The sequence below is a fragment of the Schistocerca gregaria genome, chromosome 2, assembly GCF_023897955.1.
Source record: "Schistocerca gregaria isolate iqSchGreg1 chromosome 2, iqSchGreg1.2, whole genome shotgun sequence".
NCBI lineage: Eukaryota > Metazoa > Arthropoda > Insecta > Orthoptera > Acrididae > Schistocerca > Schistocerca gregaria.
The window spans coordinates 194,736,697-194,757,418 of record NC_064921.1 but is presented as its reverse complement, the minus strand read 5'-3'; the positions used below and the strand labels follow the sequence as shown (position 1 = coordinate 194,757,418).

Sequence of the window (20,722 nt, the reverse complement as noted above, 5' to 3'; positions counted from 1 at the left end):
AACCAAAACAACGTGCTTAGAAATCCGGAAACAACATCGATAATAAATAATAATGAAAAATTATTGGAAAAACCGGAAGCTCAGTCATAAGCAGTTATGTACATGGTCCATATGCCCAAACTGGGAAGAAGGAAGAATCAATCATCAAAAATAGCCGCGGCATTTTGAATGTGAACACTCTGTGATAGGTACAGGGTACACATTTGAATACTGTGAACATCAACTGAAACAGAAGAATATCGTCATCACTTCATTTAAATTTCCACTACACGTTTCCAAAAGTTGTATCTGTCTTAAGAGCAGTCATTTTTAATAAACTTAACAAACAATTTTGTCTATACGTTCCTGTGGCGTCGTCTGACCGTTTGTAAAACAATATTATTTTGTCTTCTCTCCGACCAACGTACCTCACCTCGTTTAAATATGCACGAATTGACGACCGATAAATTTCTACTTGTCTAAGTTTCAGGTAAGCACATTGCTGGCGCATTCGCACACAAAGTTATTTCTGCGAGAGATCTTTCCCGGAGTAAGATTACGTTCGGCGGTGCTTTCCGCTGTAAGCTCGAAGGGAGCGCGTGGCGTGTTAGCAATTGTTTCCAGAGTTCGATGAGCTCCACGCAACCGATCAGAGTCTTATGGACTAGCAGGTATCGCTCAGGAAGCTGATTCACTTTGTTCATTTTGTTGTTTCCAACCAGTCAAATTACAAACCAACTATTCAGTCGAAATTTCTGAAACATGTTAGTCGTTCACTTTACGTACGTACAATGTAAAACTAATTTGCAAATACCTGCTAAAACATCAGACTAAATGCTCCTGTTGTCTCAAAAGAGAGTTATCCGATATGCGTGTTGCATTATTTTGCCTGTGAACTGGTATTAAGAGAAACATTAGGATGAACGGTCACAGCTTCCAGAAAGAACCCATGGAGTTCAATGAGTGCAGTATAAGACATATCAACGCACACTGTAGCACGTTCTGGCTTTTAGCCAAATCCACTTTGCTTCTCGCCTGACCAGCTGAAGCACGAGTCGCACGTGAAGTGATTGAATGGTCTTTCACAATACTGTTGGTAGCAGGATGGACAGAATGAAGAAGAAGGAACGTGGTCGTTGGTGTGTTCGTGCACAAATGTAACACAAAGGGCATTGAAACTCCTCGGCACATTAAAACTGAATGTCGTAGTGAGACTCAGACCTAGGACATAGGCAAAGGTACCAGGTTCGAGTCCAGATCCGGCACACAGTTTTAATACGCCGGGAAGTTTCAAATTAGCGCACACTCCGCTCCAGAGTGGAAACACATTCTGAATATTGCACATTATCGTGCATATGGTGATGAATCACTGGGGATAGTAATGTGAGTAAAGTATCTAGGTTTGTGCGCCTAAAGCGACCGATAGCGGACCGATGTGATAACGATAGCTGCAGGAAAAGCAGACGGCTCACTGAGGTTCATTGAATGAAATCTAAGGAGATGAATTCAACCACGAAATAAGTGCCTTGACTTATAAAAACCTCGTTTGCCTGGTTGCTGAGTCTTGGTCGTCAGCCAGTCGCCCTCATTAGGTAACAATAGGTAGAGGAGATGAAGAAGTTCCAAAGAAGAGCAGCACCTTCTGGCACGGTTTAGTTTAGTAAGCGCGGGAGCCTAGCGACGATGCTCATCACAGTGCAGTGGCAGACGCAGTTTTGAAGTTTGCTGGCAAATTAATACTGCTGTTCACGTCGGGGCTCGAACCCGGAATCTCGCTTCTCGCGAGAAAACCACCCATCTAAGCATGCCTCGTGACTCGTCCTCACAGTCTTTCTTACGCTAGTGTCTCCCTTCTTAATTCCAAACTCTTCGACACAATGATCTTTCAAATGTAAGCAGCAATCTGCGGTTTTTTTGTTGATGATGCTGTGGTGTGTGGGTTGGTGACGCAGATGAGTGACTTTAGCAGGATACAAGACGACTTAGACAAAATTTCTAGTTAGTATGATTAATGGCAGCTAGCTATAAATGTAAGTTAATGCGGAGGAGTGGGTAAAACGAATCCGTAATGTTCAGATACAGCGCTGACCCAGTTACGTCGTTTAAATATCTGGGCATAAGGTTGCGAAGAGATATGAAATGGAACAAGGATGTGAGGACGCTCGTAGGGAAGGCGAATGGTCGACTTCGGTTTACTGAGAGAATTTTAGCAAATTGTGGTTCATCTGTAAAGGAGACCGCATATAGGACGTTAGTGTGACCTATGCTTGACTGCTGCTCGAGTGTTTGGTATTCCCACCAGCTCGTATTAAAGGAAGACGTTGCAGCAATTCATATGCGGGCTGCTAGATTTGTCACCGGTAGGTTGGAACTACACACAAGCTTCACGGAGACGCTTCAGGAACAGAAGTGGGAATCCCTGGAGGGAAGGCGGTGTTCTTGTTGAGGAATATTACTGAGAAAATGTAGAGAACCGGTATTTGAAACTAACTGCGGAATGATTCTACTGCTGCCAAAGTACATTTCGCCAGAGGTCCACGAAGATAAGAGAAATATAGACAATCATTTTTGCGTGTTTCTGTCTGCGCGTGGAACAGAAAAGGAAATGACTAACAGTGGTACCTTCCGCCACACGCCATAAGGTAGCTTGGGGAGTATGTATGTAGATGTTGATGTAGGTGTATGTATGTAGATGTTGATGTAGACATAAAAGTGAATTTGTGTCGTCATCTTTTGTGTATACAGTGGATACTGAAAGTATCAACCATCGAGGTCCCTCCTCCACACTTCCCCTTATAATCAAATTAGTAATTAATTGACACGCGTGTATGCATCCTACCAACCTGCTGGTAAGGTTGTACCATAAATGTCTAGTTTTCCGATTCAGCACCTTCACATTAATTATTATATCTAACAACATAATCTTCAACATTGTTCTGTAGCATCCTATTTAAAAAGCTTTTGTTCTATTCTCGTCTTAAGCCCTCAGGGACTCAGAATTCGTTTGCTGGGTATGGACTGGGAGGCCCTGAGGTTCCTGAACTGGCGACTGGTAAGCGCCGCCAGTCTTCTGTCACCGTATGAACTAGGCATGCTTCAGCGACCAAAGTGCAGTGCGGCAGTAGAACGTTGTGTGTTGCAGGGAATGGGAATTTGGCTTGACCACCAGGATCGCGAGATGGTAAAAACGTCTGTAAAAATATCCCTCAACCTCAAGGTATGCTATGCACTGATGAGATGCATGGCTATTGAGGTGAGATAGTCGTTAATGGGCAACCTCCGGGGAAGCTACCGAACCTCAGCTGTATAAGGCTTACCTAGGCACATGGGGCTCTGTCTGAGTGGACTTATATGTTGGGGATCACAGTGGAAGTTTCGAAATTCAGTTCTCCTCCTTCCAGCAGAAAGAGTGGGCCGTTGTACGAACCCCCAGTCAAACACGAGGACTCGTGCAGCCAGTCCTCCAGACTTGGGGATTACACAGTCTTCTAGTCTCTTGTAACTGAACACAAGATGGCGGCCAGAATGTGTTTCTTATACTCAAAAGGAAAGTGGAGAGCTTTGAAAAACGTGCACCTTTTTAAACACAAAATGGTTTAAGGGCATATGGACGTTTAAAATCTGTCATGTGCTTGCAAAACGGGACCCTTTTGGTAGAAACATCTAATTCTCAACAAATGAAGAACATCCAGGAAGCTCAATTCCTTGGGGAGTATGCAATAGAAACTGAACTGTACAATACCCTGAATTATAGCAAAGGCGTTGTGAGTTGCAGCGATCTGGTTGACATTCCCCGAGAAGAACAGAAAGCTGACTGGTCTAAGAAATGCATCAGTGATATGCAAAACATAATAAAAAGGATGGATGGCGATCTTGTCAAATCAGATTCGTTTACACTGTCTTTCAGCAGCACAAAACTTCCAGAGCACGTTAAGGCCAGTTTACTTTGGTTCAGCATGCAGCCTTATTTTTCCAACCCAGTGTTCAGTTTTACGTGCCAGGACTTTAGGCACAACATTTTGAGTTGTAAAAGAGAACCCACCTGTGGCAAATGTGATGAGGCCGCCCTTGAAGTCTTAGTTGTTCATCTGTTACCATGTGTGTAAACTGCTACGAGGATCACCCTGCCTGGAGTAGGGATTGCAGTGCTTTCTTCAAAAAAGGAAGATACAGGGGATCAAAACAACTAAGCCTGTCTTGTATGGTGGGGCCAAAAAGGTCTATAAGGCCATGCGGTCACTGAAGTTCACTACTTCCTTTGCATCTGTACTTAAACAAATAGAAGACTGATGCTACTACACAAATGGAGATTGCTAGTATCAGCAGTTAGACCTGAGTTTGCCAGTGCACTTTGCTGCTGCAGTTACTCCAAAGTCTACACTTTCTCCCACAACAGTAGACAAGGCCATAGCAGTTCACATCGCGGAGCTCCTGTTCCTCCAAAGGTTCAGTCTGGTCCACTGACCAGCGCTGCCACTATCACTGTCGCGCTTATGGCTCTGAAGTCTACCTAGGACAAAAAAATCAACCACAGGTGGAGCCAGAAAGTAAAGAGTCTGATGATATCGATGTCATCCTATCTGAAGTCACTCACGATTCTACCTGGAGAGCTAATGGACCTTGTTGTTGGACTGATGCAATCGTCTCTCCCCAAGGCTGAGCCTCCATCCATTACAGGTTCCCCTCTCCATTGGAAAGACAGCGCGAAAATGAAAACCTCATGATAGATAGCTCCCATATTGCAGTGGAAAATTAATGGATTCAGGGCACATGTGGACGAACTGAAACAGGTAGCACAGGAACGCCACCTGTGCCTCTGTTTACAAGAAACACTTCTTAAAGTCAGTGATGCCTCTGTGCTGCAGGGCTATACGCTTCACCAAAAGGATGACCTTACTGGAGACAGAACCAAGGATGAGGTTGCTGTGTTTGTCACCACTCCTCTGCTCTCCCCCTGGCTACTGACCTGCAAGCAGTTGAGGTTGGCGTCACTAATATATAGCTGTCTTTATGGATGAGCCGAAACAGGGGGACTTTGTTGGTTGCTATGTTGTTTTCCCTGATCGGTCAGTGTCCGACTGCCTGGGAACTTTACTGTCTTTGACACAGAATTATATGCGATCTCGGGGGACTGGAGCGGAAGAGACACGATTCGGGCACTCAATTCCTTGTCTGTTCCGATTCTCTGAGTGCCCTTCACTCTGTGCAACGCTTGTACCTAGCAGATAAAATAGTCCAGAACATCAGGACGCCCTTCTCTAACTACAGCTGCTGGGGAAGGAGACGTCTTTCTGCTGGGTACTAGGGAACATGGGTACTGCGGGAAAAGAAAGGGCGGACGCAGCAGCCAAGAAGGTGTGTAGCGATCCTCAGTTATTCCAGTGTGCCATCCCTTTGCATGCTCCCTACTCGCTGGTGAGGTTCAGTCATGCGTCGACGGGAAGACGAGTGGCTGGAAGTGACTGATAATAAGCTCCATTTAGTAAACCTCACTACATGCTCGTGACGTACTTCCTTTCATCCACGAAGACGGGCTGACGTCCTCCTTACTCGCCTTCGCGTAGGCCACAGCCCTATAACGCATGGCTTCTTGCTCTGGCGAGAGGCCCCTACAGTGTGTGGCGTAAGTGGCGTATAGGTCACTGTGCGCCACATTTTACTGGACTGTGTTTTATTTTCAGGCAAGCGGGCAGCGGCTAATTTTCCAACAGATCTGTCCTCTGTTTTATTTGACGCTGAAACGAGTGTGGTGAGAGTTATACGGTATTGTGATTTGTCCAACTTGTTTCCTAAAATTGTAGATAGATGTTCTGAATGTGTTGAAAAGGTGACAGGCTCACCCATTTCTTTTTTTTTTTTTTGTAAGCCTTGCTTATATCTGTTCTGTGGTGTCATTTCTGTTTTAGTCCTAGGCATCGCACCTTTCACATTTATCCGTCGCCTTAAGGCGTGTGAAATGGAGTGACTGAGTGGGCCAACGCGGGTGAGGTGGGAGTGAGTGAATGAGTGTCAATTCATAGATTCCTTCCTCTCTGTATGATGACAATTTCTCTACTTCTATCCACATTCGTTGAGCCCCGATAAGCCTCAAAAAAACACACACACACACTCACTCAATCACACACACACACACACACACACACACACATACATACGTACACACTTGTCTCAATTATCGCCCACGTTTCACTTCTCTAGAATAATATACGCCAGATAAACACCATCAGGAAAAATTTTCTAAAATGTACTCTTATATTCGATGGTAAACTTCTCATTTCCAGAATGCTTTTGTTGTTAGTGCCCGTCATCATTTTATACGTCATCTACTTCGATCATGGCAGTCATTTTGTTTCCCAAATAGCAAAACTCGTCTACTGGTTTTATTGCTTCATTTCCTATTCTAATTCCCTCAGCATCGCCTAATTTCATTCGACTACATTCCATTATTTGCAAATTATAAATAAAAGCTCAATATTGTGTATTTCTAATCAAAGAAGGTACAATACTCGTGATTAGCAGTTTGTCAACTGAAATGTTAACATTAAACACTAAGTAAATATAAAGGGAGCAAACGTGAGAAACGTTAACATGAAACTGTGCGCCAAACCAGGACAGACCTTTACCTTTCGCGGGCATATGTTCTACCGCCTCAAAGCTTTAACCAAGGCTCGTGATCCCCCCCCCCCCCCCATCCCCCTTCGCATTATAGCTGTTTTTCCGCTAGTCTTTCACAGCCGAGACTAACAATGAACCTCGCAAAAACAGTGCCTACATAAGCTGGCCGCGGTGGCCGAGCGGTTCCAGGCGCTTCAGTCCGGAACCGGTCGACTGCTATGATCGCAGTTTCGAATCCTGCCTCGGGCATGGATGTGTGTGATGTCCTTAGGTTAGTTAGGTTTAAGTAGTTCTAAGTCTAGGGGACTGATGACCTCAGATGTTAATTCCCATAGTGCTCAGAGCCATAGTGTTCAGAGCCAGTGCCTACATAACAATTTAAATTAAACAATCTCAGCATGATAAAATTAATACAAGACAAGGTTGAAGAGGTGTTACACATGGTATAGTTATGTTTTTATTTTGTTGATATTCATCCTGCGCTGTCCTCTTTATCTCCAAATAACTATTGCATGCTACATCAGTTTGAACCTGCTTACTGAATTCATCCCTTGGCCTCACTCTACAATTCATAACTCCCGTCCCCCTTATTTTCGTCCAGTGCCAAACTGACAATTCCTAGATGCCTCAAAATGTATCCTACCAATGATGACTTCTGCTAGTCGTGTTGTATAACTGCTAGTTTTCAGATTCCGTACCTCCTCATTACTTATTCGACCTCCCAACTAATCTTCAGCATTCTTCTGTAGTGCCACGTTTCCATATTTCTTATTATCCTACATCAGTTTGAACCTGCTTACTGAATTCATCCCTTGGCCTTGGCCTCACTCTACAATTCATAACTCCCGTCCCCCTTATTTTCGTCCAGTGCCAAACTGACAATTCCTAGATGCCTCAAAATGTATCCTATCAACCGATGACTTCTGCTAGTCGGGTTGTATAACTGCTAGTTTTCAGATTCCGTACCTCCTCATTACTTATTCGACCTCCCAACTAACCTTCAGCATTCTTCTGTAGTGCCACGTTTCCATATTTCTTATTATCTCCTGTCTGAACTTGTTATACACCACATTCCCTTCAATACACGCTACACACTAGACAAATACCTTCAGAAAATACTTCCTAACACTAAACTTTATATCCGATGTTACCAAATTCCTCTTCTTGGGAAATGTTTTCCTACCTATACCCAGTTTACATTGTATGTCTTCTCTGCATCGGCCATCGTCAGTTATTTTATTGCCCAAATAACAAAAACTCATCTACTACTTTACTGCCTCATTTCCTAAACTAATGCTCTTAGAATCACTTGATATCACTTGACTACAATCCATTACTCTTCTTTCACTTTTGTTGATGTTCAGCTTATTACCATTTTCAAGACATTATCTATTTAGTTCAACTTATCTTCCAGCGTACTTAGCTGCTTCTGACAGAATTAATTTATCATCGGTAAACCTCAATTTTTTATATTTTCTTCCTGAACTTTAAATGCCTTTCTAAATTTCTCCTTGGTTTCCTTTAATACTTACACAATGTACAGATTGAATACCATTGCCCATTTGCTACAACCCTGTGTTACTTCCTTATCAACTACTGATTCCGTTTCATGTATTTCGACTCTTATAAATGCAGCCGGCCGCGGTGGTCTCGCGGTTCTAGGCGCGCAGTCCGGAACCGTGCGACTGCTACGGTCGCAGGTTCGAATCCTGCCTCGGGTATGGATGTGTGTGATGTCCTTAGGTTAGTTAGGTTTAAGTAGTTCTAAGTTCTAGGGGACTAATGACCACAGCAGTTGAGTCCCATAGTGCTCAGAGCCATTTTTTTACAAATGCAATCTGGCAGGGTCAGTATTACCACGCGTGGTCCTATATTTCTGCGGAAGCCAAAATGATTTGCCCTGAGGTCGGCGTCTACCTGCCCTTTGACTACTCTGTGAATACTGCGTGTTAGTATCAAACTGTTTACTCATTGTTGATAATCTCTCTGAAGTTTGGGGCTACGGTCATATAATTCTGTTTAAATGAAAGTTGCACCATTTGTACAATTGTATATTCTACTATACAATCATGATATTGGTCTTTGGCCATTTTGAAGTATCACAATGTTAAGAACGATCAGACCTCTGTGAAAGTAGTCACCGTCGAAATACGATGGTTGGAACTTAAATAGTGACAACTATTTATTCACAATCTATACAAAAGAGTTACATGTTTGCACTTGTTACTGTTCTTCAAAGTAGTCACTAGCGTTGTGTAGAACCCGTTGTCAGCGATGTGGAAGGCGTAGTATACCGTCAGTAGAGCCTGTTCTGTTGATGGTGCGAATGGAGCGGTATACTGCCTGTCGGATCTCTGGAACAGTTCTGAAGCGAATGCCACGAAGTGGTTCCTTCATCTTCGGAATCAAATCGAAGTCACAAGGACTTAAGTCCGATGAGTAAGGTGGATAGTACAGTACTTCCCAGTCCCATCGACCGAACAGAGCAGCCACAGCTTGGCGCTGTATGCGCCCGCTCATTGTCGTGCAAAATGATGGGTGGGTTGCGCAGAAAGTGTAGTCGCTTCTATCGCAAAGCTGGTTGCACGTGATGTTCCAAGAACGAACAGTAGTACTGAGCATTGACGGTCTGCCGTGGAGGAAAGTAATGCATTAGGATAACACCATCACAGTCGTACACGAGAATCACCTTAACTTTAGACTGCTCCATTCGCACCATCAACAAAAAAATGGCTCAGATGGCTCTGAGCATTATGGGACTTAACATCTGAGGTCATCAATCCCCTATAAATTAGAACTACTTAAACCTAACTATCCTACGGACGTCACACTCATCCATGCCCGAGGCAGGATTCGAACCTGCGACTGTAGCAGTCGCGCGTTTCCGGACTGAAGCGCCTAGGACCGCTCGGTCACACAGTCCGGCTGCACCATCAACAGAACAGGCTCTGCTAACGGTATACTACGCCTTCCACATCGCTGGCAACGTATTCTACACAACGCTGGTGACTACTTTGAAGGACAGTAACAGGTGCAAACATGTAATTCTTTTTTATCGGTTGTCGTTGTGGCCGAGCGGTTCTAGGCGCTTCAGTCCAGAACCGTGCTGCTGCTACGGTCGCAGGTTCGAATCCTGCCTCGGGCATGGATGTGTGTGATGTTCTTAGGTTAGGTAGGTTTAAGTAGTTCTAATTTCTAGGGGACTGATGACCTCAGATGTTAAGTCCCAGAGTGCTTAGAGCCATCTGAACCATTTTGTATCGGTTGCGAATAAATTGTTGCCACTATTTAAGTTCCAATCCCCGTATATTGCATTTGTGTATATAATCCAAGTGTCACAGGATGTAAAGAGAACATGTTCACAATGTGTCTGGTGCCGGTCGTGGTGGTCTCGTGGTTCTAGGCGCTCAGTCCGGAACCGCGCGACTACTACGGTCGCAGGTTCGAATCCTGCCTCGGGCATAAATGTGTGTGATGTCCTTAGGTTAGTTAGGTTTAATTAATTCTAAGTTCGAGGCGACTGATGACCACAGATGTTAAGTCGCATAGTGCTCAGAGCCATTTGAATGTGTCTGGCAGAAGTAGAACAAAAATGTCTGACATACATTCAGTAATTGTGCTACAAAATAATTACCAAAAACAGTCATTACATGCGCAGATACTATGATCTAAAATCACACCGTGAACTTCTCTCCAGGCTGTCATGTGCGTGTAGTTAAACGTTTAAGAATTGTGGGCCAGCCTTGGCTCTGTCACTTAACATACTACAGCGCAACGACCTATGCAACTACAAGGGACTCCTGCGGAGTACAAAAGAAGTGCATCACAATAAAAAGTTTCAATTTAGACTAGGGAGTCTTGTAGTCATCACTCACATTTCTCTGCTCTGCTCGAAGCTGCGAAGTATTGCACATCTTTCTGTACAATGGTAAAGAAAGTATTTTTCCAAGTCCAAAGTGCTTTTCTTTTCAGAGTTCACTGGTGGAATTATATTGTTCCTTTCGATAGATCCATTATTATTAAACACAATGTCATTCAAGGAAATTAACTACAGAGATGGCATGTTACGTTTTTCGATCCGCTTGAACAATGACGAACTTTTACTGAACTGGAATATTTTTTATGCGTACATAGAGATGCCCCAAAATATAATACCGCAGAACACAATACTTATTTATAAATGAATAGCACAATATTGTTTGTATTCTGTAGGATTAACGTACTTATTTAACCGCTTTTCGGCTTGCAAGATGTCATCAGACTTGTCTAAAAACGGTTAACTAAACAAATTAATCCTGTACTTTCTCATTTACAACGGTGTCGTTGTCCAAGAAGCAACGAGAGAATGAGCTAAAGCAGTAACCCTGTATTGCTCATAGTTATTATTTTTCAAGCACTATTAGTTGTACACTTCACAAATTATCTTAACATACACGCTTGTAGTGTTTGTGTCACCAGGACTCAGGCGTGCTGAAGTCTTGGTATTGCATATCGTAACTCAAAGGCACATTAATTGTTTTAAAAGCAGAATGAGATTTTCACTCTGCAGCGGAGTGTGCGCTGATATGAAACTTCCTGGCAGATTAAAACTGTGTGCCCGACCGAGACTCGAACTCGGGACCTATGCCTTTCGCGGGCAAGTGCTCTATCATCTGAGCTACCGAAGCACGACTCACGCCCGGTACTCACAGCTTTACTTCTGCTTCGGTAGCTCAGATGGCAAAAGCCGGGTATGGCACGAAAATACTGAAAATCCATTATCTTTGAGCTGCAGTTGTTTGCTTGACTCGTAGTTCTGGATGTTTCGTTACCTGTGAGAATCGAGTTTTGAGTGTTGTGCAAGTGAAATGGATAAGGTTAATGCATTGAAGGACAAAGGAAATGCCGCCCTGCAAGCGGGCAAGCTCGACGAAGCGATTAAATGTTATACCGATGCAATAGCACTGGACAAAAACAATCACGTTTTATACAGTAACCGTTCAGCAGCGTATGAAAAAGCAGGAAAGTTCTCTCAGGAACTGGAAGATGCGGAAAAAATCTGTGGAATTGAAACCTGATTGGGCTAAGGGTTACAGCAGGAAAGGATCTGCTTTAGCATATCTGGGCCGTCTAGCTGAGTCTGTTAAAGCATACGAAGAGGGTCTGAAGAAAGAACCTGACAATGCCCAGTTAAAGAAAGACTTGGAAGATGTAAAAGCTCAGCAGTTTGCTGAGAAGGGGATGGCAAACCCATTTAGAATGCCAGATTTATTTATTAAATTGAGAAGTGATCCTCGTACTCGAGCGTATTTGGAAGATCCTGATTATGTGAAATTGATAAATGAACTGCAGAATAATCCAAATAGCCTAGGGACCCATTTACATGATACCCGAATTTTAACAACACTAAGTGTTTTACTTGGATTAAACATTGATCCTCATGGAGATGAAGAAATGGAAACTGAACCTATACCCCCTAAACCCGAAACACCCAAACACCAGTCACAATCGAATACAAAACCGAAAGAAGAGAAGACAATTGAAAATCTCTCTGAAAGTCAAATAAAAGCACGGAAAGAAAAAGATCTTGGAAATGAAGCGTACAAGAAGAAAAAGTTTGAAGAGACTTTGAACCATTATAACAAAGCAGTTGAACTCGATCCGACTGATATGACCTTTCTTAATAACATAGCAGCTGTGTATTTTGAACAAAAGGAGTATAAAAAGTGCATTGATCAGTGTGAAAAGGCTATTGAAATTGGGAGAGAAAATAGGGCTGATTTTAAATTGATTGCCAAAGCCTTTACCACAAAAAATTTGGGGACCTGTACAGTGCAAAAACTGCATTTGAAAAATCCATGTCGGAGTTCAGGAACCCTGAGGTGAAGGCTTTGCTTTCAAATGTAGAGAGAGAGATAAAAGAAGTGGAGCGAAAGGCATACATTGATCCAGCTAAGGCAGAAGAAGAGAAGGAGAAAGGAAATGAACTCTTCAAAAATGGCAATTATGCAGAAGCTGTCAAACACTACACAGAGGCAATAAAGCGGAATCCTGATGATCCAAAACTATACAGCAACCGTGCTGCATGTTACACAAAACTTGCTGCATTTGACTTGGGACTAAAAGACTGTGAGAAATGTCTTGAATTGGATCCAAAGTTCACTCGAGGTTGGACAAGAAAAGGTAAAATTCTGCAGGGAATGCAGCAACCTGGCAAAGCCATCTCAGCATACCAAAAAGCACTGGAACTAGATCCATCAAATGCTGAAGCTATTGATGGCTACAGAACCTGTACAATGGCAGTAAACTCAAATCCAGAAGTTCGTAAGAGGGCAATGGCTGATCCTGAAATACAAGCTATTATGCGAGATCCAGCCATCAGAGTTATTTTAGAGCAAATGCAGAATGATCCGAAAGCTCTTGCAGAGCATTTGCAAAATCCTGAAATTGCTTCAAAGATTCAGAAGCTTTTGGAATCAGGATTGATTGCTATTCGTTGATGTAACGAGAGAGACTAATTTGCACTGACTCATCCGTTTGATCTGCACAGGTGTTGTAACATCACCAGTGCTCAGTCATCTTCGCCTGAATTGTGTGCATTTATTGGCAAATAATGTAATTGTTGTATTGTCTATGTTTCATTGTATTTTTATATTCAGGATGTGTTATTTAGACGACTGATGAATGTTTAGAAAGCCATTTGACTATTTGTTTTACTGCCAGGTGCACAGATAATTTGTTACGAGCTAACAGAAGACAGTGATAGTGTTTAATGACACTAGGAGAAGTTTTTTGATTTGTTGTGAAACAGAGATGTTATGTGACCTTTAATTTCTACTGACACTGTAAATTATTGGCATTATTATGTGATTGTTGAAAGTGCTATTTACTGTATTCTTTCAGAATACAAAATAAAATTTATAGGGGCATATGTTCCATGAAGGAGATAAGCCCTTTACCTTAAAAAAAAAAAAAAAAAAAAAGAGTTGGTAGAGCACTTGCCCGCGAAAGGCAAAGGTCCCGAGTTCGAGTCTCGGTCGGGCACACAGTTTTAATCTGCCAGGAAGTTTCATATCAGCGCACACTCCGCTGCAGAGTGAAAATATCATTCTGGAAACATCCCCCAGGCTGTGGCTAAGCCATGTCTCCGCAATATCCTTTCTTTCAGGAGTGCTAGTTCTGCAAGGTTCGCAGGAGAGCTTCTGTAAAGTTTGGAAGGTAGGAGACGGATACTGGGAGAAGTAAAGCTGTGAGTACCGGGCGTGAGTCGTGCTTCGGTAGCTCAGATGGTAGAGCACTTGCCCGCGAAAGGCAAAGGTCCCGAGTTCGAGTCTTGGTCGGGCACACAGTTTTAATTTGCCAGGAAGTTTCTTTTAAAAGCAGGTTGAGTACATTACACTTCCGTGAATTGTTTTCATCGACAGACGTGTAAGCTTTTGTCGAAGTTCTCATACTCGTAAGAAGCACGCAATTCTTTTTCTGGATTTACTCGAGAAAATTTCTACTCCGACCTACTTAGCACAATGGATGTAACTACACTCGTAAGCCACGGAACAATGTGCAAAGTCTTCTTTCAATATTTTCATTTTTATTTTATACAGTTACTAATCAACTTAACTGGCCCTCCTATGTCAAAAGATATGTCGGTACGCATGCGACAGGCACCATTTCTACACCCAACGGAAGGATTGGTTTACTGTAACTATCTCACAATGCACCCTCAAAGTTTAAATATTACGCACTTCCTGCATCTTAGGCTAAGGGAGCAAGGCGATTTGTTCTTTTTGGTTTGGTGTGTTCATATCAGTTGTTTTTTTGTATTACATATTGTCTACGGTGGGTTTCAAGGGCCTTATGGAGGCACCATTTAATTCATGGACGGTTCATGAGGAAAGCCTAAAAAAGCCGCTTTTCACCATATTTTCTTCATCAGCAGTAGATATCTAAATTAAGTACAGCAAACTGCTCAAATTTTAAAGGTCTGTTATCTAGGCATTTGTCTGGAAGTACCATCTTCTCGTTTTCAGAAATCTTCACCCATTACGGAGAAACACATCAAAAACATGCTTTTCGGTGCCAAAACCGATCCGCGGATTCGAAGAAGGCTATACACAGCAAATGGATGAAATTTTTACCATATTTCTTTAAGAGCCCGATGTCGAACAACCTTGAAAATTTTCTATATCTTTATTCGTTTCCGAGATACAGTGGTTCAAAGTTTCCCTGCTTGTACACGCAAAATACGCCCATTAAATCCAGTGTGACGCGAAAACGTAGTTTATAAAGTGACTTAGCACAGAGAAATATGCTGTAATGGGTAACCGTTATCATCTGGAAACCCTATACTATAATACTGAAGCATCTCGTAGTACCTGCAAAATTTTTGAGCACGTAAAATCCGATCTGAGGTGTAAAATTAGTTTTACGTTATTCTGCATAACTAAACTATCAAAATTTTACTAAACCATGAAGTTCTTTTCATATGAGTGACATGCCCTTCTGTAGCAGGCAAAACGAGGAATGAATCAGAAAAACAGAGGAATGTGCTCATCTTTAAATGACTCTTACTGGAAGATGTGTTACCAGCTACCTCGTCCAACCTTCCTCAGCCCCTTTAAAATTTTTGCCAAAAATTTTAGCATTCGAACATATTCGGCCTTTTACACGATGTGATCAAAAGTATCCGGACACCCCCCCCCCCCCCCAAAAACATATGTTTTCATATCAGATGCATTGTGCTGCTACCTACTGCCAGGTACTCCATATCAGCGACGTCAGTAGTGATTATGGATCGTGAGAGCAGAATGAGGCGCTCCGCCGAACTCACGGACTTCGAACGTGGCCAGGTGATTGGGTGTCACTGGTGTCAAACGTTTGTACTTGAGATTTCCACATTTCTAATCAAACCTGGGTCCACTGTCTAAGATATGATAGTGAAGTAGAAACGTGAAGGGACAGGCGCATCACAAAAGTGTACAGGCCGACCTCGTCTGTTGTCTGACAGAGACCGCCGACAGTTGAAGAGGGTCGTAATATGTAATAGGCAGACATCTATCCAGACCATCACACCGGAATTCCAAACTGCGTCAGGATCCACTGCAAGTACTATTACAGTTAGGCAGGAGGTGAGAAAACTTGTATTTCATGGTTGAGCGGCTGCTCATGAGCCACACATCACGCCGGTAAATGCCAAACGACGCCTCGCTAGGTGTAAGGAGCGTAAACATTGGACGATTGAACAGTGGAAAAACGTTGTGTGGCGTGACGAATCACGATACACAATGTGGCGATCCGATGGCAGGGTGTGATTATGGCGAATGGCCGGTGAACGTCATCTGCCAGCGTGTGTGGTGCCAACTGTTAAATTCGGAGGCGGTGGTGTTATGGTGCGGTCGTGTTTTTCATACAGGGGGCTTGTACCCCTTGTTGTTTATCGTGGAACTATCACAGCACAGGCCTACATTGATGTTTTAAGCATCTTTTTGCTTCCCACTGTTGAAGAGCAGTTCGGGGATGGCGACTGCATCTTTCAACGCGATAGAGCACCTGTTCATAACGCACGGCCTGTGGCAGAGTGGTTGCACGACAATAAGATCCATGTAGTGGCCTGGCCTGCACAGAGTCCTGAACCCTACAGGACACCTTTGGAATGTTTTGGAACGCCGACTTCGTGCCAGGCCTCAAAGATATCTCTCCACAGTGCAGCACTCCGTGAAGAATGGGCTGCCATTCCCCAAGAAACCTTCCAGCACCTGATTGAACCTATGCCTGCGAGAGTGGAAGCTGTCATCAAGGCTGAGGATGGGCCAACATCATACTGAATTCCAGCATTACTGATGGAGGGCGTCACAAACTTGTAAGTCATTTTCAGCAAAGGGTACAGATAATTTTGATCACACTGTGAGACAGTGAGATAGTGGCAGTGGGAAAGAGATGGAGAAGAAACAAATACTGGAAGAGTGTAAGTGGTTGTCATACAGAAAGAGCGAAGGAGACAACAGCACTGTGAGATAAAGAGGGGGACGCAGTGGCAGTGGAAGAAAGTTGTCGGTGCTAGGGAAAGAGTGAAGGAGACAGTGCCAGTGGGAGACGACTAAAGAGTAGCAGAAAATTGAAATGGGTGAAATCCAGTGATAATGAGAGACAGAGTCTGTGACAAAGACAGCGAGGAAAAGAGATATAGTGGGAGTGAGAGGAGGTACCACCAGTTGGAATGAATGAGGTAGTAGCAGTAAGACAGAGCAAGAGGGAGACAGTGCCAGTGGCAGGAGACAGCAGTAGTACGATAGAACGAAGGGGACTGTGACACAGGAGACGATGACAGAGAGACACAAAGTGATAAAGACAATGAGTTGGCTGAATAAGTGAGCGACAATGGGCAACTGGTAATGGATGAGTGTGATCGACTTACAGTGATGGACTAGTGGGTGTATGTGACATTCAGTTTGGGAAACTTGTGTTAGTTTGAGGTGAGTGGCACGTTAAAAAGAGCGCGAATATGTTCGCATGCCAAAATTTTTGAGGTAGACAGATTGAGGCAGCTGCTGCCCCACTTTTCAGAGTCTTTTAAAGAGAAGCATTTTGGCCTTTTTTGTGCTCCTACGAACTACTACACAGTGAATGGCAAAGCGTACTTGCATTGTTCCACGTACTATGCCTTCTTCCCGTTTCAGTGGCGTGTTGAAGTGAGGAAAGGACAACTGCTAGGTTCCTCGCTTAATATGATCATTGGAAGCTTCCCGTAAACAATTCGTGTCAGTATGTGGCATCTTAAGGTTCGTATAAGCAGTTGACAGCGGGCTCGTGCGCATGCGCAGAGCTGAATTCGCGTATGAGCAGTGCCTTCCTCCCGCTTCTGGCTACTTGGAGCTGTATGAGCAGTAGCAGCAAGTAGCCAGAAGCTACCCGGAAAATTTTTTCTGGCGCGCCCAAGCTGCCAGATTCGCGCATGCGCAGACTAAGCTGAGTTATAGTGAGGGTCCTTCCTCACGTGATCCGTGTTCCGTGTATGTTTCGTGTCTTCATTTACAGCTCCCACGTCAAATGAAAACAAAACAGATTTCTGTGGCCGGGAGCCATCAAGTGTATTAATATACATTCTCATAACCATGAAAGACCAAAATAAATTAGTAGTTTCAGTTTTCTGATTTTATATTATTTCCACGTTATTATCAATCAACCATTAATGTCTTAATGAAGCTATTTCTGTCTGTTTTATAGAGAAATTTGCTTCAGTGAATTTTTTTTCCGCTGAGGCAGTTAATTTATTTGAAACGAAGTGTTTCATTCCGGACTATTGGCTACCCTCAACCTCGTTCAATTCAAAGTGCAAATTTTCATTTTCTCGGACGAATGATGTTATACCATAATAAAGAACTGGACCCCCAAGAAAACTGGTATCACAAAAACTACATCATGTACTTCAGAGTGCATATGGACAGAGAAATGTGCAATTAGAACGGAATGTAGCATTTTAGTACGGTTTATGAAATTCCCATGCTGCTGGAGTAGTCTCGGATGTCCTTTAAGGACACTGTAAGATCTCTTAATGCTATATACGTACGGACATACGTAAAAATTTACTTGAAGCTGACTACGTAGGCAAATTTGGTCAGTAGTTTTGAACTAAATATTTTGTTTCAAATGTGACAGCTGTAGCAGAATTTTACAAATCTGCCTTCTGTGAAAGTGTTTTTCGATCGCAAGGTACTTGTCTAATACTTTCTCTACTCCTGAAGTTATTTCTTAATTTGTGTTTACGTCTTAAATTTATAGAATGCCATTCTGTTCTAAATTTTAGACTGGCAGCATACCGTGTTTTATCGTTTTAACTCCCCACATGGATTCATATTTATTCCTAGAGTAGAATATAAACTGTCAGTTGTCCAGTTTCTTTGCCTCTCAGACAACCATGTTAATTTTATCACGTTTTGAAATAGTCACGAAATTTATTGTCCTTTATTCCGGTGTAAGCTACACAAGGAACTGTCTCTTTTTTTGTTGCAAGAAATTTGTATTCAGTCCTACTAGCTTTTTGCAGTGCTTTGTAGATGTAAACCTACTGCAAATGCTACATAACAATATTGCAGAGTACGAATTAAAAAATCTGAAGTTACCCCTTAGCAAAATTTTATGGTACTTCGAGCTGTGGAGTCTAATTTTGAAATGATATTTGGACAAGAACCGCTTCCTTATTTGCATCCTTTATCTGTGTGGGATATGATAAAACAATTGCTCTAAGTACAACTCAGTATGTCCTCTCAACAACATGCCGCAAGGCTACACATGGTCACGTGATGCCCCACCAGAAATACGACGAAAAGCGTATGAGCAGAGCAAGCACCAAGCACGGGCTGCCTAAGTCATCGTAGCTGCGCATGCCCAGTACAGCTTGTTGTCTGCCGCTTTCTGGTAACTGCTCAAACTAACCTTTAAGTAGCACAAATTATTGTCTCAGTCTCGGGTAAAACTGTAGGAAGGCGGCGGCCGTTAGGCTGGGTAGAGGCCTGGAAACTCTTGTGTGACGGACACTTTGTTTACAGCATTTGGGAGCGGACAGCGCACACCGCCGCCGCCCCGGGCAGCCGTGTCGGCTCTCGCCCGGAGTGTCAGCAGGTGGCCCATCTAGCCGAGAGCGGAGAATCCGGCCGCCGCCGCAGATGGGTGCGCTCCTGCGTGGGTGGCGCCCGCGGCCCGCGGCCTGCGCCCTGCACATACCTGCGCCTCGCCATTGTGCCGGCCACTCCATTAGCGGCGGCGGTGTGCGGGGGCGTGGCCCTAATGACCGCCACCGCCACCCAGGGCGCCATGTCACCGCCTCCGCCGCGCATTGTTCTCACCCCGGGCCGGCCGCCACAAAGGGAGCGTGTCCACACGTGCTGGCCGGCCCACAAAGGCCTGCGGCCGGCACCGCCAGTCAGAAACAACTTCTACACAGGTAGTCCCGGAAAATATTTTCACCAATCTGTGCAGAAAGAAGAAACTGTCACCGTTTTTATGTTTTTCGTTGATCTGTAGTCCCTAAAAAAACGAACCACCAAAATATAATTAATGCAGAGTAATGAAATTTCGGGAATACATTTGTCTACGTAATATATTTAACTGGTTAACACTGTTAGTTCACACATTACTGTAAGCGCGAGATGAGCCATTGCAAATGTGAAATGTTGGTACTTTAATAACTGATGTAACCGCCAAGTGTGCAAAACATGCATGCATTAGGTTGTACAGGTTGTTGTTGTTGTTGTGGTCTTCAGTCCTGAGACTGGTTTGATGCAGCTCTCCATTCTACTCTGTCATGTGCAAGCTTCTTCAACTCCCAGTACCTACTGCAGCCTACATCCTTCTCAATCTGCTTAGTGTATTCATCTCTTGGTCTCCCTCTACGATTTTTACCCTCCATGCTGCCCTCCAGTACTAAATTGGTGATCCCTTGATGCCACAGAACATGTCCTACCAACCGATCCCTTCTTCTTTTCAAGTTGTGCCACAAACTTCTCTTCTCCCCAATCCTATTCAATACCTCCTCATTAGTTTTGTGAGTCACCCATCTAATCTTCAGCATTCTTCTGTAGCACCACATTTCGAAAGCTTTTATTCTCTTCTTGTCCAACTGTGTATAGCCCATGTTTCACTTCCATACATGGCTACACTCCATACAAATACTTTCAGAAACGACTTCCTGACACTTAAATCTATACTGGATGTTAACAAATTTCTCTTCTTCATAACGCTTTCCTTGCCGTTGCCAGTCTACATTTTATATTCTCTCTACTTCGACCATCATCAGCCATTTTGCTCCCCAAATAGCAGACCTCCTTTACTACTTTAAGTGTCTCATTTCCTAATCTAATTCCCTCAGCATCACCCGAGTTAACTCAACTACATTCCATTATCCTCACTTTGCTTTTGTTGATGTTCATCTTATACCCTCCTTTCAAGACACTGTCCATGCCGTTGAACTGCTCTTCCAAATCCTTTGCTGTCTCTGACAGAATTACAATGTCATCGGTGAAGCTCCAAGTTTTTATTTCTGTACCGGATGTCAATTTTTGGGATGGAGTTCCATGCCTGTTGCACTTGATCGGTCAATACAGTGACAGTTAATCCTCGGTGTGGGTGACGCTGGATTTGTATGGTATGCCAGAGA

The 20,722-nt window shown here is 43.4% G+C and overlaps 1 pseudogene; it reads left to right on the top strand.

The window, feature by feature from the left end:
* The first annotated feature begins 11,322 nt into the window (after positions 1–11,322).
* Positions 11,323–13,369, top strand: LOC126335617 (stress-induced-phosphoprotein 1-like; annotated as a pseudogene).
* Positions 13,370–20,722: the final 7,353 nt, after the last annotated feature.